Below are 26,895 nucleotides of genomic sequence, written 5' to 3'. Positions count from 1 at the left end.
TTCCTAGAGAATATTGGGGGTTTCTTAGAACCAAAGTCCTTTGGATTACGAATATATTAATACCCAATGATAGATGAAATGGGGACATAAAAGAGGCAAGAGGAAGCAGAAATTTGAACGAAAAGGCAGTTTAAAATTTTTATTCCTCATATGATTTAAATATCTTTTTGTTAAGGCAATGTGCCTTAATCATCATCAGAAATAAAGGGGCAATATTTTATCAGGCATAATGTATGCTAGACCCTGTGCTAAGCACTATACCTGTTATTACATTAAATTCTGCCACAGCCTCATGAGAAAGACATTATCTGTATATCCCTTTTAACTTTAAAGAAAGTAGGGCTCACAGGAGCTAAAACTTGCCCAAGATTATATACCTAGTAAGTGGCAGACTATGCCTCTAAAACCTATGTTCTTGTATTTCACTCCTGTGATAGCAGCATTTAAAACTCCCAAAGGTAGGAGTGAACGCAGCTGTGCTAGTCACATTAGGTTGTCTGTCCTTACACTCACTCACCCAAACTAGCATGTAAAGTCAAAATGGAATAATCTGATCCTTGCCTAGAATTTGGAAATTGGGACAAAGGATGGGAAACAAGGAAGGAGTGTGCAGGGAGGAAAGAGAGAAATCAGTCTCTCTTTGGTTGGATGGGCCCGGAGAGCATCCTGGTAGCTGTAGATAGCAGCCATCCCACTAAGAAAGAGGAAGCAAAGGAGCTAGTCTGAGTGAAAGGGAGGAAGGAAGCCAGTGTGTGGAGTAGGAGAGGCAGAGAGGAAGAAAGAAGTCTTTCTGGGTTTCTTGCCTCACTGCAGTCCCTGGTTCCCTGCCCTTGGATTCTGGGAGACACCACAGGATCCTTAAAACAAATTCCCCTTTCTGCTTAAGTGAGTTCCAGTGGTTTCTGTTACTTGGGACCAAAAAAGTCTTAATTAATGCAACAGCTGTGGAAAGTTTCCTAGAATGGCTAACTTGTCCTGGCTTTCTCTAACGCTTTATCATTATCGAAATCTATGACAGGACATTACAGTCACCACTTCCACACTGCCCGCTGGGGGAGCTCAGAGAGCTCCAGGTGTGGGGAGGCAGAGGGAGGGTGCCGTGACTTTCTAGAAGTTTAAAAACTATTGCTTTGGTAATTAGAATGACATAAAGTACAATGCTATCAAGTCTTTTAGCCAGTAGGAGCTTAAAGAAGACAGGCTCTAACTTCTATTTTCTCAGTATGAGGAAGGGGGAAGTATGAAGCGCTTCTGATTTATTTTTTTAATCAACTTTTTTTTTAAATTAAGGGCATAGGTTTAAGAAGGTGGAGACATATGAGGACTGTGAGTTAGAGATTCCAAAACTGCAGACCTGAAATCAAGTCCCAGTTCTTCCCCCTCAGTCATGTGACCTCAGGCAAGAGATTACTACTCAGAGCCACAGTTTCTTTATCTGAAAAATAAGGACAAGTTTCACAAGGTTATTTCAATGATTAAAGGAGATGATAAATATGTATATAAAAATATAACATAAGCCTTCAAAAATATCTTTTGGTATATAAATATATACCCCATTAACAACAAAGGTAAGTAAAAACTTCAAACTTCTGTACACATTTGTTTTCTTTATGCTGGATATTTTTGGCCAAACACCACGGAAGATGATCTACTAGCTAGGAACTGATTTTTCTCTCAGTGTGACCCCTGGTATATAACAAACACCAGGATAGAGAAGACAGGAAAGGGATGTTCGGTGAGTGCCTATTATGTGCCCAGCTCTGTCTCAGGTCTGACAGACATTCAAGATTAGAGTAGCAACTTAATATTTTCAAAATAACTCTATTTCAAAAAGAAACGATGAAATATGACTATAGAAAGGGATAACTGAACACACATTTAAAGTACTGTTATGCTTGTGGGAACACTCCTATCCTAGGAATTCTAATTATATCTGTAAGACCACAGAACTGTTTAAACAATCACAATTTGAAACTCTTGATTCTCCCATATATAAACTTATATCTCCACTAAGTCACCTCTCAGGCAAAAAGACTACATGGCAACTTTACATTTGAGCACTAGGAGTAAACAAATGTAACTAGGCCAATTTCTTCATATATAATAGAACTTCCACACAAATGAGTGTCCTCAAAGTTACAAATCCATACACCTACTATTCAGAGAATGCTACAACTGCTCAAATGGTTCTTGTGATTTTTTAAGGATTACTTTCTAAGCCAATTCATGAGCTTCACAAGCAAATCAGTGTTACTACTTTATAATTATAATTTTTTTTTTGAAGTTGTGTTATCCAACTTGATCACCCACCTGATTTACCACCCTTGGCTCTGAATTAACTTGGCTGCTTCCAAAAATTAAATCCACCCTCGAAAGATGAAGATTTGCCATTGTTGAAAATGTGCCTCAGGCTCTGAAGGCAATTTCCAAAAAGGAGTCCAAAAATGTGTATGTTGCCCACTGGCTCCTCACCCACCACTTTGCCAGCAAGCTCAAATCTCTCCAATTTGCACAAATATCTTCAGGACCCTGCTTCTTTCAAGCTCCCTCTCACTTCCTCTGCAAAGCAAACCTCCTCAAAAGAGATGTTTACGTTTAGGATCCCCACTTTTTCACCTCCTCAGTTGACTATAATCTGGCTTCTGCTCTAATCACTGCACTGACACGACTCTTGAGATATCCAAAGGACAAAGAAAAGAGCTTCATGGCTAAACACAGTGACTTCTGTTCTAGCTTTGCCCCAGCTGACCTCACTGCAGCAGAGCACAGGGTAACTCACCCTTGTTTGGAACTTGTCACCGACTTTGCCTTTGTCTTTTCTTTAACTCTTCTAATATCTGCCTTTCTGTGCCCCCAACACCACATTTTCCTAAGAAATTTCCTTCCACCCTTTATATTTTGGAGCTCTTCACAGTCTGTCCTTTGTCCTCTTCCCTCATCAGATTATATGCTCACCCTATGTATATTCATTCACTTTGGTGCCCGTAACTACTACCTTCAGGCACCTAAACAGGTATCTGTAGTCTAGACTTCTTCCCTGAATGCCAGGCCTGCCTTCTTTCTTTCTCTCTTTCTTTCTCTTTCTTCCTTTCTTCCTTCCTTTCTTCCTTCCTTCCTGTCTCTCTCTTCTTTTCTTTCTTTCTCTCTCTTTCTCATCTCATCTCCTTTTGACAACCTAGGCACAAAATATCCAAATTTTACTCATCTTTCCCAATCCAAAAATTGCGTTGTTCATGTTCTTTAAAGCCAAATCTCAGTCTTCTGAATTTCACCTTGGCCTATAGTTACTGATGCAATTCAAGGACCACGTAGACATATCCCCCAACTGAGAGGTTTTCTCAGAGCATGAGGTAACCATGTTAACTGCTTTCTCTTTTCCTATTTTGAGACAGGGTCTCACTCTGTTGCCCAGGCTGGAATGCAGTGGCATGATCAAAGCTCACTGCAGCCTTGACCTTCTGGGCTCAGGCGATCCTCCCATCTCAGCCTCCTGAGTAGCTGGAACCACAGGCATGTGCCACCACATCTGGCCAATATTTTTTTAAATTTTTTGTAAAGATGAGGGTCTCATCATGTTGCCCAGGCTGGTCTCGAACTCCTGCATTCAAGCAATTTTCCTGTCTCAGTCTCCCAAAGTTTTGAGATTACAGGCGTGAGCCACCATGCTCAGCCCTTTTTAAAAAAATAAGACAAAAGCATACTAAAATCCTATTCCTCCTTCAAAGCCGAGTTCAAACTTCACCTGCTCTAAAGTTTCCAAGTGCCTCACATTGTATTACTTTATTAATCTGGTTCCTTTTAAATTTTTTAGAATCTTTTGTTGCGATAATTGTAGATTAAAATGCAAGTATAAGAAATAATAAAGATGTTGTGTGCCCTTTACCCAGTTACCAATGGTAAAATCTTACAAAACTATAGTACAATATCAAAACCAGGATATTGATATTGATACCATGCACCAATCTTATTTAGACTTCTCACTTACTCATACTCATTTGAGTGTATAAGTTCTATACAATTTTATTACATATGTAGGTTCATGTAAATACCACTCAATCAAGATAATGAACACTACTATTGTCTCAAGGATCCCTCAATTGCACCCAATTCCCTCCTGTCCTGCCTCCCTCAATCTTGGCAACTACAAATCTGTTCCACAGTTCTAAAATTTGCCTTTTCTGAATCTTAAACTCAGCTGACTTTTTAAAATTGTACTTTCAAAAAGATTAAATAGAATCATACAGTACGTATGTAACCCTTGAGACTGAAGATCCATCCAAGCTGTTGTGCATATTAACAGTTCACTCTTTTGTTGCCGAGTACCATTCAGTAATATGGATGTACCACAATTTGCTTAACCATTCATCTGCTGAAGGACATCTGGGCTGTTTCTAGTATTTGGGCTATTCTATGTAAAACTGCTATAGAAATTCATGTACAGGTTTTTTTGAGAATGTAGGTTTTCATTTTTCTGGGATAAATGCCCAGGAGTGCAATTACCGGGCTGTGTTTAGTTTTTTAAGAAACTGCCAAAGTGTTTCCAGAGTGGTTGTGCCATTTTACATTTCCACCGGCAATGTTTGAGTGATCCACTTTCTCTGCATCCTCGCCAGCACTTGGTATTGCTTAGAACTTCTTGCCAATTTGGCCTTTTCATTATTTTACTTTAGACGTTCTGATTGATGTGTACTGATATTGTGAATTTAATTTGCATTCTCGAATGGGTCGTGATGTTAAACATTTTTTAATTTGCTTGTTTGCCATTTGTATATCCTCTTCAGTGTATGTCTTCTGTCCATTTTCTAATTGGATTGCTTTGGTTTTAAAGGTTCTTTACGTACTCTAGATACTAGTCTCTTGTTGGATATGTGGTTTACAAATATTTTCTCCCAGCTGCAGAAAATTCTTTCTGCAGCTCATCTTTTTCTTTTCTTAACAGCATCTTTCATAGACGAAGTTTTTAATTCTGATGAGATCCAATTTACCAACCTCTTCTTTTGTGGACTGTACTATGTCAAAGTCTAAGAACTCTTTCTCTAGTCCTACATCCTGTAAGTACTCCTCTATGCTCATTTCTATTAAGTTTTATACTTTTACATTTTATACTTCAGCCCATGACCCATTTTGAGTTAACTTTTGCATAAGGCATGAGGTTTAGATCGAAGTTCATTTATTTGCCTATGTATGGCAAATTCCTCTAATACCATTTTATGAAAGGCTATCCTTCCTACATTGAACTGCGTTTGCTCCTCTGTTAAAAATCAGTCAGGCATATTTGTGTGGATCTAATTCTGGGTTCTCTATTCTGTTCCGTTATTGAGAAAAAAGTTACATACCATAAAATTTATCATTTTATAGCATACAATTCACAAGTTTTTAGAATATGTACAGAGTTGTATAATCATTATCCCTACCTAATTTTAGAATATTTTCATTACCCAAGAAAAGAAACTCCATACCCATGGCAATCACTCTCTGCAGAGAGGGGAAACACTTTGTTTATACATTCAACAGTTGATTGGGTTGTTTCCCTCCCTCCCCCTCCACTTTTTTTTTGAGACAAAGTCTTGCTCTGTCGCCCAGGCTGGAGTGCTATGGCGCGATCTCAGCTCACTGCAACCTCCGCCTCCCAGGTTCAAGTGATTCTCCCATCTCAGCTTCCACAGTAGCTGGGATTACAGGCGCACACCACCAAACCCAGGTAATTGTTTTTGTATTCTTGGTAGAGACGGAGTTTCACCACGTTGGCCAGGCTGGTCTCCAACACCTGACCTGAAGTGATCTGCCTGCCTCGGCCTTCCAAAGTGCTGGGCCTTTTTAAAAATAAAGAAAGGATCTTATTATGTTGCCCAGGCTGGTCTCGATCTCCTGGCCTCAAGCAATCCTCCTCCCTCTGCCTCACTTTAGCCACTAAGCCTGGCCTGTTTCCATTTTTTAAATAATGCTGATAAAAACATTCAGACGCAGTGGCTCACGTCTGTAATCCTAGCACTTTGGGAGGCCGAGGTGGGCAGATCACGAGGTCAAGAGATTGAGACCATCCTGGCCAACATGGTGAAACCCTGTCTCAACTAAAAATACAAAAAATAGCTGGGCATGGTGGCACGCACCTGTAGTCCCAGCTACTCGGGAGGCTGAGGCAGGAGAATCGCTTGAACCTGGGGGGCGGAGGTTGCAGTGAGCCGAGATCGCACCACTGCACTCCAGCCTGGTGACAGAGCAAAACTCCACCTTAAAAAATAATAATAATAATTCATGTACAAGTTTTTGTGTGGCTATGTTTTCAATTCTCCAGGAGTAAAATTGCTAGGTCATATGGTAACTCTATGTTTAACCCTTTGAGGAGCTGCCAAACTATTTTCCAAAATGGCCGCACCACTTTACATTCTCACCAGCAGTACAAGAGGGTTCCAATTTCACTACATCCTCACCAACACTTGTTATCTGTATTTTTTTTAAATTACTGCCATCCTAGTGAATGTACAGTGGTATCTCATTGTGGTTTTGATTTGCATTTTTGTAATGATCAATGATGCTGAGCTTTTTTTAATATGCTTAGTGACCATTTGTATGTCTTAAAATTTTTGCCCATTTTAAAATTGTTTGTCTTTTTTATTGTTAAGTTGTAGGAGTTTTTTATGTATTCTAGATATATTAACCTACATAATTTGCAAAACAATTTTTCCCATGAGGGTTATGCTTTCACTTTCTTGATGGTGTCCTTCAAAGCACAAAATTTTTAATTTTGATGAAGTCCAATTTATCTATTTTTTTATTTTGTCACTTCTTCCTTGCCCAATCCAAGGTCACTAAGGTTTACTCTTTTGTTTTCTCCTAAGAGATTTCTAGTTTTAGCCCTTACATTCAGGTCTATGATCCACCTTAAATTAATTTGTACACACGATACATTAATTGGTTTTGAATGTTGAACCAGTCTTGCATGCCTGGAATAAATCACACTAGGTCATGGTTTAGAATACTTTTTTTTAGACACTTCTGTAATAGCAATAGAATTCTTTTTATACATTGCTGGATTTGATTAGCTAAAATTTTGCTGAGTACTTCTGCATCTGAGCTCAGGAGGGATATTGGTCCACAGTTTTCTTTGTAATATGATCTCTGTCTGGTTTGGGTATCAGGCTTCATAAAATAAGATGGGAAATGTTCTCTCCTATTGTATTTTCAAGCAAAGATTGTGTAAAAATTGCTGCTAATTCTTCTTTAAATGTTTTCTAGAATTCTCCAGTGAAACCATCTGGGCTTGAAGATTTCCTTTCTGTGAGCTTTTAAATTATGAATTCAATATTTTTAATAGTTTTGTGACTATTCAGATTGTCTATGTGACATGGTTGAATGATGAAAGTTCGTAGTCTTTGACTCATCTCTTCTAAGATGTTGAATTATTAACTTCTTGAAAAACTATTTGTATATGCCTTATTATCCTTTTAATGGCTGCAGTATCTGTAGTGATGTCCCATATCACTTCTAATGTGATGTGTGTCTTCCGTTTATCCATCAATCTTGCTAAAGGCTTATCAGTTTTATTAACTTTTTTCAAGAACAAGCTTTTGGCTGGGAATGGTGGCTCACGCCTGTAATCCCAGCACTTTGGGAGGCTGAGGCAGGTGGACTGCTTGCGTCCAGGAGTTCAAGAACAGCCTGGGCAACATAATGAGACCCTGTCTCTTTTAAAAATTAAGTCAAAGTTTTAAAAAAAAAAGAACCAGCTTTTTGTTTCACCGATTTTTCTCTACCGTTTTCCAATTTCCAATTTTATTGACTTAAGTGCTTACCTTTATATTTTCTTCCTTCCTGCTTACTTTGGGCTTATCTTGCTCTTCTTTTCTTTTTCTTTTTTTTTTTTTTTTGAGATGAAGTCTCACTCTGTTGCCCAGACTGGAGTGCAGTGGCACGATCTTGGCTCACTGCAACCTCTACCTCCCAGGTTCAAGCAATTCTCCTGCTTTAGCCTCCTGAGTATCTGTGACTACTGGCACAAGCCACCACACTCAGCTAATTTTGGGGTTTTCTGGTTTTTTTTTTTAAGTAGAGACGAGGTTTCACCATGTTGGTCAGGCCAGTCTCTAACTCCTGGCCTCAAGTGATCCACCTGCCTAGGCCTTCCAAAGTGCTGGGATTACAGGCATAAGCCACCATGTCCAGCCTTGCTCTTCTTTATCTAAATTCCTAAGGTAAAAACATAGCTCACTGCTGAGACCTTTTTTCTTTTTAATGTAAGCACTTAGAGCTATAAATTTTCCTCAGTACTGCTTTAGCGACATCTCACATATTTTAATATGTTGTGCTTTCATTTTCATTCAGTTCTACATATTTTTTAAAAATTTCCTTTAAGATTTCCTCTTTGACCAGTGAATTATTTATAAGTGTGTTGTTTAATTTCCAAGTGTCTAGATATTTTACTATTGTCCTGTTATGGATATCTAGTTTGTAGTTCCATATGGTCAGAAAACATACCCTATATGACTTCATTTTCACATGAGCTGAAGTTTGTTTTATGACTCAAGATACGGTCTGTCTTGGTGAATATTCCATGATCACTTTATTTGGGTCTGGATGCCATGTACTGAGTTAGCACCTAGAAACAGAAAAGTAACACCCAGTCCTTGCTCTTGATGAGAACTTTGCTACCCATCAGAGAGACAGAGTCATATTTAAGTAAATTAGGTACATTATGGCAAGTGAGCAGACTGCCTCAGGAGAAGAGAGAAGGGCAAGGCTAATTCTTCTAGAGTGAGAAGACAAAAGATTCACAGCATTTAAGATGGGCCCTGGAAAATGGATGAAGTACAATGCAAGGCATAGGTAAGACAGAGAACTATGACAGAGCAAGACTGAGGAAAGATGAAGGGCTGAAAGCAGAACAGGATATTGTATAGGAAGCTAAGAAATTTATTTTCCTCTTTTCCTGTCAACAGAGTTGACCATTTCATTTTTGACCTGCCCTAATATGAATGTCAGGCTACCCAACACTACTAATCTTAGGAATAATTTGCCCACACCATTACTGACTACTCTATGCTTCTTTTCTTTTTCTTTCTTTTTTTGAGATAGTGCCTTGTTCTGTTTCCCGGGCGGTGCGATCAAAGCTCACTGCACCCTCAACCTCCTGGGCTCAAGTGATCATCTCACCTCAGCCTCCCTAGTAGTGGGACTACAGGCACATGCCACCACGCCCAGCTAATTTTTGTATTTTTTGTAGAGATGGGGTTTTGCTGTGTTGCCCAGGCTAGTCTGGAACTCCTGGACTCAATCAATCCACCCAAAGTACTGGACCTCCCAAAGTACTGGGATTACAGGCGTGAGCCACACATCCGACCTTATTTTCAAATTCTATCTTCCTTTCACTCTTTCTGTTATTTTCCCAGGAAAGCTTGTAGCTTTTCTGCAGGACACTGTCTTCTTTTATCTCCAACTCAGGCAATAAAAGTGAAAAGACTTGAGGGTCACATCAGTTGGACTCGCAAAGTAGAGACCTCCTCTGAAAAGCTACTACTTCATATAAGTAACAACAACACTGGACAAAACTGTCAAAATCAAATTTTGCGTAACTCTGGAAATTAACCACAGGCTTTTAACAATCTGAGATGCAATTACTCAAGAAAAATGGCTAAATATCAACAAGGACAGTGAACTTTATTTTACTTTCTGTATTCCCAGATCCCTCTCTCCAGCTCTATAGTAGCCTTAAAATCAACAGCATTGTAATCATGGTGAAAGCCAGTGGCCTAGCAGTCACTGGAGTGGCCAGAACAGGTTTAGAGCACCCTAAAAACAGCATCACAGGAGAAATGTCATTATTTGACCTATCCAGCAGTTCTCTGAAAACCCCCATTTACAGGGTTTGCTTAATTTGACCTTCATCAAACCTTGTTCACTGCAAACAGCCTTATAGCCCCAGGGGTGTTCATCAAAAACATTCAGCAGTATTTATTTAACATGGCAGCTGTCTGAGATGGTGATAACAGTGAGCTAAAGTACTGGTCAACAAGAACTGACCAAAAACATTAAAAGGAAAAGCTGGAGAATGAGACATCTATAAAGGGCTGTGAAAAGGTTTGACACATTCCTGGGGATCAAGATGGTCACACTCACGCATAGAGCTGTGCACATGCTCAAGAAAGACTTAAGAAGGGTCTTCCACTCTTACTTCTGGCTGACCCTGAAGCTCTGCAACAGCAGGAAGTGAAGGCTATGGCAGAGTTGTAAAGTGCATGCCTAAGCATTAAAGGTATTAGTCGACACAGAGCCTCTTAACAAACGCTAAGAGACTTACTGTTTTCAAATATTTAAGGAAATCTCTGTTTATTCATTAGCTGACCACTAAGCTAGCCAAGCAGAGATTTCAGTAGCTTCAAATAACAAAGAATACAAACTGTCTCTGTTTGTTTGAGTTGCTATAACAAAATACTATAAATTGGGTAGCTTATAACATTTATTTCTCACAGTTTTGGAGAGTGGAAAGTCCAAGATCAAGAAACTAGCAGAATCAATATCTGATGAAGGCCCACTTCCTCATGAATGGCACCTTTTCACTGTGTCCTCACATGGTGAAACGGGTGAGGTTTCTTTCTCATGCTTCTTTTTATAAGGGCACTAAATCCCGTTCATGAGGGCTCTACCCTTGACTTAATTGCCTTCCTAAACTATAATTTGGGGGTTAGAGTTTCAACCTATGAAATTAGAGGGGACACAGACATTCAGATCACAGCACAGACTCAAAAGACTTAGTTCAAAAAAGTCAGAAAATGAACAGCAGAAAGAACAAACAGCAATAACAGCAAACCTTGGAGATGAAGGGAGGCAAGATGATTTCCGGAGTTGCCACATTATATTATTATTTAATAGTATTTAATTGTATGTGTGTGTGTGCCTGTGTGTGTATGCATGTGCATGTATCATGCAAACAGTAACAAAAGAGAGCTGGAGTAGCCAAACTAATAGCAGACAAAATAGAATTCAAGGCAAAAAGTGTTACTAAAGACAAAGGATAATATTTTATAACAATGATAGGCTCAATCCACCTAGAAAATGAAACAAATATAAACATATATGCATCTAACAACAAAGCCACAAAATACACAAAGCAAAAAATGGCAGAACTTAAGGGAGAAATGTAGAATTCAACTGTAATATATATCAATACACAACATCCAGTAACAGAGAGAAAAAATAAACAAAAGATAAACAAGAAAATAGAAAGCTTAAACAAAACTATAAATCAATTAGATCTAACAGATATCTACAGAACACTCCATCCAACAACAGCAGAAAACATATTCTTCTAAAGTGGATATGGAACATTCACCACACCATATAACAAGTTTCAATAAATATACAAGGACTAAAATCATGCAAAGTATGTTCTCTGACCAAAATAGAATGGAATTAGAAATTAATAGCATAAAGAAATTAGAGAAATTCACAAGTATGTAGAAATTAAACAACCTACTCCTAAATAAAAAATATGTCAAAGAAGAAATCTCAAAGGAAATTTAAAAATATTTAGATATAAATGAAAACAAAATACAACCTATCAAAATTTATGGGATGTAGCTAAAGCAATCAGGGAAGTAGGGAGGGAGTAGCTGTAAATGCCTTTATAAAAGGTACGGTGGCTCATGCCTGTAATCCAGGAGCTCGAGACCACCCTAGGTGGCATGATGAAACCTCATTTCTACAAAAAATACAAAAATTAGCCAGGCAGCCAGGCACGGTGGCTCACGCCTGTAATCCCAGCACTTTGGGAGGCTGAGGTGGGCAGATCACCTGAGGTCAGAAGCTCGAGACCAGCCTGGCCAACATGGTAAAACCCCATCATTACTAAAAAACAAACAAACAAACAAAAATTAGCTGGGTGTGATGTTGCACGCCTGTATCCCAGCTACTCGGGAGGTTGACACAGGAGAATCACTTGAACCCAGGAGGTGGTGGTTGCAGTGAGCTGAGATCGCACCACTGCACTCCAGCATGAGTGACAGAGTGAGACATTGTCTCAAAAAAAAAAAAAAAAAAAAATAGCCAGGCATGGTGGCACATGCCTGTGGTCCCAGGTACTTGGGAGGCTGAGGTAAGAGGATTACTTGAGCCTGGAAGGCGGAGGTTGTAGTGAGCCAAGATTGCACAACTGCACTCCAGCCTGGGCGACAGAGTGAGACTCCCATCTCAAGAAAAAAACAAAAACAGCCCTCTCCCCCCTCTCCCCCTCCCCCTCCCCCCTCCCTCTCCCTCCTTTCTTCGGTCTCCCTCTCCCTCTCCCTCCTTTCTTCGGTCTCCCTCTCCTTCTTTTTTCGGTCTCCCTCTGTTGCTGAAGCTGGACTGTGCTGCCGTGATCTCGGCTCGGTGCAACCTCCCTGCCTCGGGCTCCTGTGACTCTCCTGCCTCGGCCTGTCAAGTGCCTGGGATTGCAGGCGCGCGCCGCCACGCCTGAATGGTTTTTGTATTTTTGGTGGAGACGGGGTTTCGCCGTGTTGACCGGGCTGGTCTCCAGCTCCTGGCCTCGAGTGATCTGCCTGCCTCGGCCTCCCGAGGTGCTGGGATTGCAGACGGAGTCTCGCTCATTCAATGCTCAATGGTGCTCAGGCTGGAGTGCAGTGGCGTGATCTCGGCTCGCTACAACCTCCACCTACCAGCCTCCTGCCTTGGCCTCTTAAAGTGCTAAGATTACAGCCTCTGCCCCGCCGCCACCCCATCTAGGAAGTGAGGAGCGTCTCTGCCTGGCCGCCCATCGTCTGGGATGTGAGGAGCCCCTCTGCCCGGCCGCCCCATCTGGGAAGTGAGGAGCGCCTCTGCCCGGCCGCCATCCCGTATAGGAAGTGAGGAACGTCTCTGCCCGGCCGCCCATCGTCTGGGATGTGAGGAGCGCCTCTGCCTGGCTGCCCCGTCTGGGAAGTGAGGAGCGCCTCTGCCCAGTCGCCCAGTGTCTGGGAAGTGGGGAGAGCCTCTGCCCGGCCGCCCCGTCTGGGAGGTGAGGAGCGCCTCTGCCTGGCCGCCACCCCGTCTGGGAGGAAGTGAGGAGCGCCTCTGCCTGGCTGCCCCATCTGGGAAGTGAGGAGCGCCTCTGCCCAGCCGCCACACCGTCTGGGAAGTGAGGAGCGCCTCTGCCTGGCCGCCACACCGTCTGGGAAGTGAGGAGCGCCTCTGCCCCGCCGCCCAGTCCGGGAAGTGAGGAGCGCCTCTGCCCGGCCGCCCGGTCTGGGAAGTGAGGAGCGCCTCTGCCCCGCCGCCCTGTCTGGGAGGTGAGGAGCGCCTCTGCCTGGCCGCCACCCCGTCTGGGAGGTGAGGAGCGCCTCTGCCTGGCCGCCACACCGTCTGGGAAGTGAGGAGCGCCTCTGCCCCGCCGCCCGGTCTGGGAAGTGAGGAGCGCCTCTGCCCGGCCGCCCCGTCTGGGAGGTGAGGAGCGCCTCTGCCCGGCCGCCCTGTCTGGGAGGTGTACCCAACAGCTCCGAAGAGACAGCGACCATCGGGAGCGGGCCATGAGGACGATGGTGGTTTTGTTGAAAAGAAGGGGGGGAAGTGTGGGGAAAGGAAGGAGAGATCAGATTGTTGCTGTGTCTGTCTAGAAAGAGGTGGGCATAGGAGACTCCATTTTGTTCTGACTAGGAGAAATTCTTCTGCCTTGGGATGCCGTTGATCTATGGCCTTGCCCCCACCCCCGTGCTCTCTGAAACATGTGCTGTGTCAACTCAGGGTTAAAGAGATTAAGGGCGGTGCAAGATGTGCTTTGTTAAACAGATGCTTGAAGGCAGCATGCTCTTTAAGAGTCATCACCACTCCCTAATCTCAAGTACCCAGGGGCACAAACACTGCAGAAGGCCGCAGGGACCTCTGCCTAGGAAAACCAGAGACCTTTGTTCATGTGTTTATCTCCTGACCTTCTCTCCACTATTATCCTATGACCCTGCCATATCCCCCTCTCCGAGAAACACCCAAGAATGATCAATAAATACTTCAAAAATTAAAAAAAAAAAGAAAAAAAAGAAAAAAACAAAAACAAAACATAGAAAGATCTGAACTCAATAACATAAACTTCCACCTTAAGAAACCGAAGAAGAACAAACTAAACCTAAGCAAGCAGAAAAAAGAAAATAACAAAGATTAGAGTAGGAATAAATGAAAAAGAGAATTAAAAAAAAGAGAAGGAAATAAAAAGAATAAGAAGAAAATAAAAGCTGGCTATGTGAAAAGATCAACAAAATTGACAAACCCTGAGCTAAGCTGACCAAAACAGAGAGAGAGAGAGGGAGAGATTCAAATTACTAAACTAACAAATGAAAGAGCAAATATTACTAACAATCTTACAGAAACAATAGGATTATAAGGATTATAAGGGAATACTAATAACAATGGTATGCCAAGAAATTAGATAACCAAGATGCAAAAGACAAATTTCTAGGAAGAAGCTGGGTGCGGTGGCTCACGCCTGTAATCCCAGCACTTTGGGAGGCCAAGGTGGGTGGATCAGTTGAGGTCAGGAGTTCAAGACTAGCCTGGCCAACATAATGAAACCCTGTCTCTATGAAGAACATAAAAAATTAGCCAGGTGTGGTGATGGGCACCTGTAATTCCAGCTACTTGGGAGGCTGAGGCAGGAGAATCACTTGAACCCAGGAGGCGGAGGTTGCAGTAAGCTGAAATCGCACCATTGCACTCCAGTTTGGACAACAAGAGTGAAACTCTGTCTAAAAAATAAAAATAAAAAATTCTAGGAAGATAAACTGCAGAGGACTTAAAAATGGAAAAGTTCAATAGATCTATAAGAAAAAAAGATACTGAATTAATAAACAACCCCCACCCCCCAACACACACACAAAAGCACAGGGCCAGATGGCTTTACTGATGAGTTCTAGAGTGGGAGGAGAATAAGGATCAAAAAACTACCTCTTATTGGGTACTATGCTTACTACCTGGATGACAAAATCATCTGTACACCAAACTACAGAGACATGCAATTTACTCATATAATAAACCTGTACATACATGTACCCCCGAACCTAAAATAAAAGCTAGAAGAAAAAAAATTCTACCTCAATTCTTCACAAACTCTTCCAAAACTCATTCTATGAGGCTAGTGTTATTCTCATATAAAACCAAAGTTATCACAAGAAAACTAAAGACTGAAATCTCTTAAAAATATAGAAGCAAAAATCCTAAAAAGGAATCCAGTAAACCAAATCTAGCAATGTAAAAATGATTATACACCATGACAAGGGTGGAATTTATCCCAGGAATGTGATGGCTCAACATATGATAGTCAATCAATGAAACAGATTAATAAAGAACAAAAATCACAGGATTATCTCAAGAGACAGAAAAACCATTTGACAAAATCCAACACTCTTCCATGAGAAAACCACTCAATAAATCAGGACTAGAAGGAAAAGCTTTCAACTGATAGAGAGCATCTACAAAACCCCCAAAGCTTACACTACAATTAATATTGAAAGACTGGGCTGAGTGCTTAGCTCATATCTGTAATCCCAGCACTTTGGGAGGCTGGGGCGGGCAGATCACTTGAGCCTAAGAGTTCAAGACCAGCCCGGGCAACATGGCGAAACCCCATCTCCACAAAAAATACAAAAATTAGCTGGGTGTGGTGGCACACTCTGTTGTCCTAGCTACTTAGGAGGCTGAGCTGGGAAGATCACTTGAGCCTGGAATTGTAGTGAGTTGTGATTGTACCACTGCACTCCAGCCTGGGCAACAGAGCAAGACGCTGTCTCAAAACAAAAAAAAAATGAATGACTGAATGCTTTCCTTCCTCAAGATCAGGACAAGAGAGGCACACTCCCATTAATTCTATTCAACACTTTACAGAAGGTCCTAGCTTGAGTAACTGGATAAGAAAAGGAAATAAAAGGCATCCAAATTAGAAAGGAAGAGGTAAAACTTCCCTATTTGCAGATGACATGAACTTCTAAATACAGGAAATTCCATGGTATCCACGAAAAACAGAGCTAAAAATTTTTTTTTTTTTTTGAGGTGGAGTCTCACTCTGTTACCCTGGCTGGAGTGCAGTGGTGTGATCTCTGCTCACTGCTGCCTCTGCCTCCCAGGTTCAAGCGATTTTCCTGCCTCAGCCTCCTGAGTAGCTGGGATTACAGGCACCCGCCACCAAGCCTGGCTAATTTTTGTATTTTTAATAGAGACGGGGTTTCACTATGTTACCCAGGCTGGTCTCAAACTCCTGATCTTAAGTGATCCACCAGCCTTGGCCTTCCAAAGTGCTGAGATTACAGGTATGAGCCACCATGCCCGGCCAACAAATGATTTTTGTAAGGTTGCAGGATACCAGATCTATACATAAATATAAAATGTATTTCTAAACATTAGCAATTAATAATTTGGAAATGAAATTAAGAAAACAATTTCATTTACAACAGCATCAAAAAGAAAAAATATGTAGGATTAAGTTTAACAAAGAAGCCTTGTATACTGAAAACTACAAAACATCATTGAAAGAAATTAAAGACCTAATTAATAGACAGACATCCCATGTTCATAGGTTGGAAGACTTAACAGTGTTAAGATGGAAATGCTCCCCAAATTGATCTACAGACTCAGAGCAATTCTTATGAAAATCCTGAGTGCCTCCTGAAATTGACAAGCTAATCCTAAAATTTATATGGCAATGCAAAGAACCCAGAGTAGTGGAAAAATCTGAAAGAAAAAAAAAAGCAAAGTTGGAAGAATCACACTTCTCAATTTCAAAACTCACTACAAAGTTACAATAATTTAGACAGTGTGGTACTGGCATAAAGACAGATATACAGATCAACGGAACAGAATTGAAAGTCCAGAAATAAACCAATACATTTATGGTCAAATAATTTTTGACAAGAAATGCCAAGACAATTTCATGAAGAATCATCTTGTCAACAAGTTTTTCTTATGGTGCTGAAACAACTGGTTATCCACAAGCAAAAAAATGAAGTTTGACCCATACCTCACACCATTTACAAAGATTAACTAAAAATGGATCACAAATATAACAACTAACAGTATAAAGTTCATAGAAGAAAACTTAATATTGGCCAGGCACAGTGGCTCACGCCTATAATCCCAGCACTTTGGGAGGCTGAGGCTGGTGGATCACTTGAGGTCAGGAGTTGGAGACCAGCCTGCCCAACATGGCAAAACCCCATCTCTATAAAAACACAAAAAAATTAGTAGGGCGTGGTGACCGGTGCCTGCACTCCCAGCCACTTGGGAGGCTGAGGCAGGAGAAACGCTTGAACCCAGGAGGCAGAGGTTGCAGCTGAGCTTGCGCTACTGCACTCCAGCCTGGATGACAGAGTGAGACGCCATCTCAAAACAAACAAACAAAAAGAAAACATATGTCTAACTCTTTGTGATCTTCGCCAATGGTTTTTATAGATATGACACCAAAAACACAAGCAACCAAAGAAAAAACAGACTAAACTGGCCTTCATCCAATTTTGAAACTTTGTGCTTCTAAGAACACCGTCAAGAAAGTGAAAGATAGCCACCCCACAAGTAGGAGAAAATATCTGCAAATCATATATCTGATAAATGACCAGTGTTTGGAATACAGAAACTACTCTTACAGCTCAACAATAGAAAGGCAATCCATTTTAAAAACGGCAAAGGATCTGAATAGATACTGAGTAGATATTTCTTCAAAGATAATATACAAATGACCAACAAGCACATCAAAATACATTCAGTCTCATTAGTCATGACAGAAATGCAAATCAAAACCACAATGAGATACTACCCTACACCTACAATGATGGCTATAATCACAAATACAGATAACCAGTGTTAGGATATGGAGCAACTGAGACCCTCATACATTGCCACAGGGAGTGCAAATGGTACAGCTACTTTGGAAAACAGTTTCACAATTACTCTAAAAGTAGACTGACCATATGACCTAGCAATTTCACTCCTAGGTATATACCCAAGATAACTGAATGTCCACACCAAAATCTGTACACAAATATTCATAGCAGCATTATTCATAATAGTCAAGCTGGGGAATCAACCCAAATGTCCATCAACTAATGAATAAACAAAACGTGAAATATCCATACAACAGAATATTATTCAGCTATAAAGTGGAATTACGTTCTGATATATTTAACAACATGGATGAACCTTGAAAACATTATGTCAAGTAAACCAAGTCAGCTACCAAAGGCAACTTACTGTATGACTCTATTTATATGAAATGTTCAGAACACGGAAATCCACAGAGACTGAAAACTGATGAGTAGTTGTGAGAAGCTGGGGGGAGAGGGAATGAGGAGTAACTGCTAATGGAATTTATTTTTGGGGTGATAAAAATGTTCTGGAATTAGATAGTGGTGATGGTTCAACAAGTCTACCAATATACAAGAAACCACTGAATTTAAAAGGATTAATTTTGTGGTATTTGAATATCTCAATATAAAAAACAGACTTTGCCACTCTGACATTTAGTTATCTCTATACTCCAGTTTATTCAAAATCTTAGGCCATCTATACCACAAAATGAAATTTTAAAATATCATTATAGTATAATTTCCAAACAGATTTTATTTAGAAGATGTAGAAATTATCTTGCCCATGCATTCATATTTCTACAGTGCTATAAAAATATTTCTAGGGAATAACTTCAAATATTGTCTTTTGCCAGTAGGCATTTTTCCTCCTGTTCAGACAAAAATCTATTGATCTTTGAGTATTTGTCTTCTCTGACAGTGGTGCTATTTATCAACATGAATTTTATGGGCTGACGAAGTACTAAATACTTACAATTAAGAATGTCCAGTTGTCTATCTACTTTAGGGCCCATTCATCCTGGTTACTATCTATGCATTTCCTGTAATTTCACAGTGAGTTAGGATTTACATGAAAGGAATACTACTGCCAGTCGTTTCAAATGACAATGACAGCTTCCCCACTGGATGCCAAACAATTTAATCTTGCTTCCCTCCAGCTAAGGGAAGAAGGGGTTCCCTTGGCCAACGAAGAACTGAGATTTAAAGTACAACCCTTGAATTTCCTGCATAATTATCCTTCCTGGGTGGCCCATGGTGGGGCACAGTTGATATTTATTTGTCAGACAAATGCGGCAGACAGTCACTGATGGGATACCATTTTCTTTCAAATCCAAGAATGAGACAGCTCTAAATAACTCAGAAAAGACATTTCAAATACAAAGTCATGCTCTGTTAGAGCTACAGGGGTTTGAAATACCTAGTTCAGAAAGCTGCAAAATGTATTCTAAGGAACACTAGTTCCATGAGATAATCCATGAGAAGAAACTCTAAGAAATCTATTAACCCATTGTTTTCCAAAAATACTTGCCTACAGATCCTTTTTCTGCATGACACCTATTCATGACCTAGCAACATGTTTTGAAAAATCCTAATCTGGTCAAAAATCCATTTCACGAAAGATCAAATTGCTCACTTCTCTCCACTTCCCCAGATTTAACTGATTTGCCTAAAATCACCTAGCTAGGCCCTGGAGAGAACTAGGACTAACTTCTAGTGCTCCTTCAATGCTACCACACTGTCTTACCAGGGGCACCTTTTTCTAAATGGCAATTTAATCATATTGGACTTCCTGATGAACAGCAAGATCATTAGTCATTTCATGTTAGTTATGTTTGAAAGCTTTCCCACAAAAGGGTTGACCTGAAAGAGGTTAGTATTATATGACTCTCCTTTCAAGTTGCTATTTCAAGGTTGGTTTTACCTGGAGTGAGAGGAAATTTCTGTCTATTTGGAACAGCTCCATCTTGAAGATTTTTCGGTATTTCTTACCACAACCCCCTTTCTGTGCTTAGTATTTTTAGCTCATTGTTTTCTATTTTGGCAGCCGAGAAGCTGCAGTTTGTAATTTTACCTCCAGCTTCATATTTCTTCTTAAAAGTGAATACAATGTCCTGTTTATAATAATAAAATCACTAGTTGGCAGGACGACATTAAATGGAAAAAAAAAAGAGAGAAAGCAATTGGAAAATTTAGAGCAAGCAATTTTAAGTGCCAAGTTTCACATTTGTAATGGTCTGGTGGAGGTCACTGGGCTTCCTTTTTATTGAGAGAATAGTAAAGAAATAGATACCCACAAGTTCTCTTGTAAAAAGCTATAGAAACCACCTCCACTTCAATGAAACTCATGGTTTTACTGAAAAGTGACATGATTCAAACTTCCATAATAATACTAACTAGAGGAAAAACAAAAAAATCGGTTTAGCATGGTATTTTCCCCCTCCAATATTTAGGTTTTCATTTTCCACTTTAATTGAGCTTTTAGGCTTTGGTTTCCTATTCCAGTTTAGCAACAAAGGAAACAAAACAATATGAATGAAATTTGAAATAACTGGAGCCAGTCTCAGAAATAACTTCTGGGTTTCTTGAGCTTCTGGTGCAACCCCCCTTTAAGCAGTTTCCTTGGACATATTATCTTCCTGATCCTCAAATTTCTGCAGTATTTATGTTGCTTTTCTTTTTTAAAGCCTCAGATGCCCTGCTAAAGACAGCTACAGGTCTAGGCCATGCAAGCAGGGACTCTCCAGAGACTAGAGCTGAAGGTCCAGAAAAATGGTGACCCCAATCAGGAGGGCTATATCACCCCTAGGAGTTCATGCAAGCCTAACTTCTTGAAAATTGCTAACCAACCATTTTTCTTTTCAAAATAAACACTATTTCTCTCAACTCCAGTTTGCAAAATATTACCCCAATTCCATTGGACCAAAAAACTGGAATTTTACTGACATAATTGGATTATGAGGTTTAAAGATTGATGGAACTTTTCTGCTCCAAATATAATTGTTCAAATACCAAACCTAAACCGGTATGTAGAAGTTCTTACGTAGCTAGAGCCAGAGTAACACTGCAGGCTCTGAGGCAGGATGACCCAGGACAGGGGATTAAGTGACCAAACCATAGGACTTGCAAGCCCTGTTACAGAAGGATCTTAGAGTCTGAAGGGAACATACTGCCTTTCTGCAGCCATGGACTATCACTAAAATGAAGACAACTTTAGTCACTCTATTTCCCTCTATACCTGCTCATTTCTCAGATCTCACCTCATGCACCAATGACCCTGGCAGTCTGTTCATACCTATATTACAGCATTTGCCATTGTCTACTGTAATTTATCTGAGTACGAATCTGTCTCCCTGAAGAACAGGGGCTGGCCCTTGGTTGTCTTTGCATTTTCAGTGGCTAACTCAGTACTTGGCGTATATATATATATATATATATATATATATATATATATATACGCCATATATATATCATATATGATATATGGCATATATGACATATACTATATATAAACAATATGTGAAAATAAATGTTTGAAAAAGGTTTGATTTTATTAGTTTACAAAATATATATTAATTTATTCAATATAGCACATATTTTTCAGCATGTGCTGGGACTCAATCCTACTTCTTTTGACATTCCTAGGAAAATGAATACTGTTTTTAAAAACTCCTTGAAGGCAGTGGACCTCAGAGCAGAAGAAACCACATGATCACAAACACTTGCACCAAGCACCCCCTCCTTCATTACAATTCCACATTTGACTACTGCTTAGTAGTTTCATTCGTGTTCTTCTGCCACCAAACTGAGAGTTCCACAAGGGGAGTGAATACATCTATTTTTGTTCACTGTTGTATCCTCAGTGCCCATGGTTGGTGTTCCATAAATATTTTTGGTATAAAAACTGAATAAATCCATCATAAAACTAGTCAAAGAAAAGGAAAAGGTTATCAGATCCAAATACCTCCACATGCTTACCTACTGCTGTACAGTACTGCACGCTAACCAACTACATCACTGGAGCTCATTCCACACACTTATGGCTTCTCTTTATGTGTGTGAAAACTAAGGAATTAACTGACACTACATAACTACATGAATTAACCCTGGCACCCTCACTATGTGTGGGTCAGGTGGTAGGTGAGGTGTACAGATGAAAAAGTTGGCGTTCTGGAACACAAAGGCAATGACAGTGGCACTCTTGGTTCCTATGTTTTTGCCAAGTGCAAATAATGGGTCTTTACTCATGCCCAGATACATGGATTTATGGATATTGTCTAGTTTTGGCTAAACTAATCCTTGCAAAAAAAGGCAACTGGCTAAAAAAAGATTACCTCAAAGGTCCATATATTGAAGATAATACTAAACCACTAATACTCCTAGTAATATCATTAACACTAGAAAAATGGCAACACTGACATTTCTTCTGTGTCTAATATGAATTCATCTCCAGCCACATAATAATTTCAAAACAATGGCTATCAGTCATATGTTACCTAACAGATACTTTAGGAAAATTAAACATGCTTAATCTGTCCCTTCAAGGTAAAGGTGGTATTTTAACAATAAGAAAAAAAATTATTGCATTTTGAAAGCAAAATAACATAATTCGAATTTTAAAGATAACATTTTTTTAAATGGATGTTTTGAAATACTTCGTTATATTATTTGGGGCCTAAAATGATGTAAGTGTATAAACTACAAAAACATTCATATCCATAGACTTAAACTTCCTAATAGAATTATTTTTATTTATTTTTACTTTTTTGAGATGGAGTCTCGCTCTGTCACCCAGGCTGGAGTTCAGTGGCACAATCTCAGCTCACTGTAACCTCTGCCTTCCGAGTTCACGCAATTCTCCTGCCTCAGCCTCCCGAGCAGCTGGGATTACAGGTGCCTGCCACCACGCCCGGCTAATTTTTGTATTTTTAGTGAGACAGGGTTTCACCATGTTGGCCAGGCTGGTCTCGAACTCATGACCTCAGGTGATCTGTCCACCTTGGCCTCCCAAAGTGCTGGGATTACAGGTGTGAGCCAACATGCCTGGCTGAATTTTCTAACTAGTTTTTACAGATAACAACTAAAGAGTAACTGGAGATTATAAATCTATTTTTTAATCCAAAAACGCAGCACCTTTCAATGAATCCACAAGAACTGACATCAGAAAAGACGGAAATTTACTAGCTGAATTTCAAAATGAATTGGAATATAATTGGCGAATAGGACTGAGAAATGAGTATTAGGATTTTGTAAGCACAGCTCACATCTTCTAAACATATATCATTTTCAGTTATGATAATCATTAAAACCAAGTACCAAAACATACAGAACTTAGAATCAGATCTCTGAATTTCCATATTACTAGTTGTTAAAGTAAAATTTTAATAAATAAAGAATATTATTCAACCATACTGCTTTCACCAAAAATAAAATTACTATATAAACAGTTTTCTATACTTTAAGTAAAATGAAAATATTTAAAAATTTATTTCTCATTACATTTTTATTTTTCTATTTTTACTTACATTTATAATGTACACAATAGACTATCAATGTAGTAAATTCATGTATAGTTTTAAAATAAAGACAAGCATTAGTGGTAATTTACTATATTATTTCTTGATGCCTAAAGTAGTAATTTCTAAGCTTCAGACATTACTACTTTAGGCATTAAGAAACATTAGAAAAATTTTAAATCCAAAGGAGTAAAATAAATCAGATTTGAATTTTAGAAACATAATCCTGAGGATAATGGGCAAGGATAACATATTTTAAGGTTAAAGTAATTTTTTTTTTTTTTAACTGAGACTTACTCTGTCGCCCAGGCAGTGGCATGATCTCAGCTCGCTGCAACCTCTGCCTCCTGGGTTCAAGCAATTCCCCTGCCTTGGCCTCCCGAGTAGCTGGGATTACAGGCACCCACCACCACGCACAGCCAATTTTTGTATTTTTAGTAGAGATGAGGTTTCACCATGTTGGCCAGGCTGGTCTCTAACTACTGACCTCAAATGATCCACCCACCTCGGCCTCCCCAAATGCTGGGATTACAGGTGTGAGCCACTGTGCCCAGCCCAAAGTAATTTTTTTTTTTTTTTTTTGGAGATGGAGTCTCGTTCTGTCGCCACGCTGGATTGCAGTGGTGCAATCTCGGCTCACTGCAACCTCCGCCTCCCGGGTTCAAGCGATTCTCCTGCCTCAGCCTCCTAAGTAGCTGGGACTACAGGCGCATACCACTATGCCCAGCTAATTTTTGTATTTTTAGTAGAGATGAGGTTTCACCATGTTGGCCAGGATGGTCTCTATCTCATGATCTGCCCACCTCCGCCTTCCAAAGTGCTAGGATTACAGGCGTAAGCCACCGTGCCCCAGCCAAAAGTAATTTTTTTAAAAATCCTTGTAACTTCATGAATAGCAGAGAGCACCCTACAAACTTCTGTCTTTGGACCCTTTCACAGGGCGTGCGTGCGTGCGTGTGTGTGTGTGTGGTGTGTGTGTGTATTTGATATATATTTTAACAAAGGCTTTCTGCAGAGCAAGGTTTCTTTTCTTTTTTCCCTTAGACAGAGTCTTGCTCCGTTGTCCAGGTTGGAGTGTAGCGGCATGACTATAGCTCACTGCAGCCTCAAACTCCCAGGCTCAAACAATCCTCCCGCCCCAGCCTCCCAAGTAGGTACACACCACTATGCCTGGCTAATATTTTATTTATTTATTTATTTATTTATTTACTGTAGAGACAGGCTCTCACTAAGGACCTCTTACTCTATGGTCTAAACCAGAAGGCAATAAAGGTCAGATAAACGGCAAGACAGAGCCATGAAAGGGGAAGTGACAGCAATACTGGGCCCCATAACTACTAACGTGCTTAGTATTTACCAGTAGGCTAAAAGGCTGGAAAAAATGGAATACTTCTATTTTGTGACTTTCACATTTATAATTTTTTAAAGTTATACAGGTTACTTTAAAAAAAATTTGGACCAGGTGTGGTGGCTCATGCCTGTAATCCCAACACTTTGGGAGGCCAAGGCAGGAAGATCTCTTGAGGCCAGGAGTTCAAAACCAGCCTGCTCAACATAGCAAGACCCCATCTCTACAAAAGTAAAATAAAAGAATTAGCCGGGTGTGGTGGCACATGCTTATAATCCCAGCACTTTGGGAGGCTAAGGGAGAGGATCACTTGAGCCCAAGAATTCAAGGCTGCAGCAAACGATGACTGCACCACTGCACTCCCGCCTGGGCAATAGAGTGAGATGCTGTCTTAAAAATAATAATAATAATTTGAATAGTATAGCAGTATGCAAAATGAGAAGTCAAAGTTCACTTCCCTGTTGCCTTACCACTCCACTGAATCCACTCTCCATGGTAGTCACTGTTAACAGTTTATTTCCTTCCAGGCCTTTTTCTATGCATATATACTTTGATGTGTATACGTATATGCACATATATGTATATGTGTATATTTATGTAGTTTTTGTATTACTTTACAAAATATAGGCTCATATTCATATTGTTCTGAAACTTGCTTGACTTAATAATATATTATAGCCATTCTTTTAGGAAAGTCAACATGGATATAGCTCCTTTTTGCAGAGCTGCAAGGAATACTATCATATTGACACAACACAGGTTACCAAACCATTCCTTTATTAATGGACATTAGCAGTGTCTTTAATGTTTAACTTTTATGACAAGACAGCAATGAACATTCTTGTACATGTATTTTTGTATACTTCTTTGAGTAGAGTTTGAGGTGCAGGAGTAGGTACATTTAAAATGTTGATAGATACTGCAGCATGGCTACACTAAATTCTACTAAACAATAAGGTTCAGCCATTTATTCTAGCATTCTTTTCCCATTAAATCATTAGATAGATTCCTAGATTAAGGAAATGACCTCAGAAAACAAACCCCTCAATTTGTATATGAGAAAACAAAGGTTCAGAGAGGTTAATGTTATGGGCCCAAGACCTCGGAGCCCCCTGAAGAGATAACATACCCATGTGCTAGCAGGGGTTCAGTGATAGAGGGGTTATTATGAAAATCCAGGAATGCAATATGGGTTAACTGACTTCAAATGTAATATGTGTTCTATGAGAGATACTAACAAGTAGGAAAGGGGACTAATGATCGTCTCCTTTTCCTTGCCTAACCTCAATAAGAAAAGAAAATGGCAGTAAATTACTAAAAGACACAATAGTAAGAAGGTACAGAGAGGGAGTATTCACAAACTAGGCAGGTAACAGGCACCCAGAGCTGAAGGTGTCATAAGTTCAGCTGCATGAAGCGAGCAAGTGTGGTGGAAAAGACTTTGACATGGGATGACCTTACCAAAAACCTTCCACAGCCTCAGTGGGTTGTATGAAAAGTTTCTTGGTTCTAAATATCTCCATGTGGCATCCAAAATGAATGCCAGTACTGAAACCAAATTCTGAAGAGAAATATCAGAAAAGAACTAACATCCCACAATGAAGAAACATCTTCAAAGAAGATGTTGTTATAAAAATACCACAAAAGTACTTTCCAACAAATTCCAGACCTAAAAGTAAGGCTTTAAAATGAGGCTCCAAGTACAGAAGTCTTGAATCCTTTGCTCTATGCCTGAAGAGGCCCATTTAAAGGAAGGCATTTCTCACTAGATAACAGTCTGTACTTGACCAGATCTATGGCAATGAGAAGATGGGCACTGTAGCTTTTGAAGTTAGAATGGTCTAGAACAGGGGTCAGCAAACTTTTTCTGTAAAAGGCTGACAGTGACTACTTTTGGCTTTGCAGGCCATATGGTCTTGGTTGCAACTAATCAACTGGGCTATTGTAGGGCAAAAAACAGCCATAAGCAACATAGATAATGAATAAGCACGGCCATGTTCCAATGCAACTTTATGGTCGCAGAAATCTGAATTTCATATAATTTTCATAAAACATTATTCTTGTTTTAATTTTTTCCAACCATTTAAAAATGTAAAAACCATTCTTAGCTCATGGGTTGTACATAAACAGGTAGCGGGCTAGATTTAGCCTGTGGGCCATAATTTGCCAACTGTGGTACAGAAGCACCTATTCCCAACTGAACTGAACTTGAATGTTCGTGGAAAGATGA

The 26,895-nt window shown here is 39.9% G+C and overlaps 1 protein-coding gene across 2 annotated transcripts in view; it reads right to left on the bottom strand.

Moving 5' to 3' along the window:
- The window catches only part of DIS3L2 (DIS3 like 3'-5' exoribonuclease 2), a 375,419-nt gene that overhangs the window by 143,271 nt on the left and 205,253 nt on the right, over window positions 1–26,895 (bottom strand). The window lies entirely within an intron of this gene.

Source organism: Pongo abelii, chromosome 11, assembly GCF_028885655.2.
Source record: "Pongo abelii isolate AG06213 chromosome 11, NHGRI_mPonAbe1-v2.0_pri, whole genome shotgun sequence".
In the NCBI taxonomy this organism is placed as follows: Eukaryota; Metazoa; Chordata; class Mammalia; order Primates; family Hominidae; genus Pongo; species Pongo abelii.
This window is presented reverse-complemented; position numbering and strand designations above follow the sequence as displayed.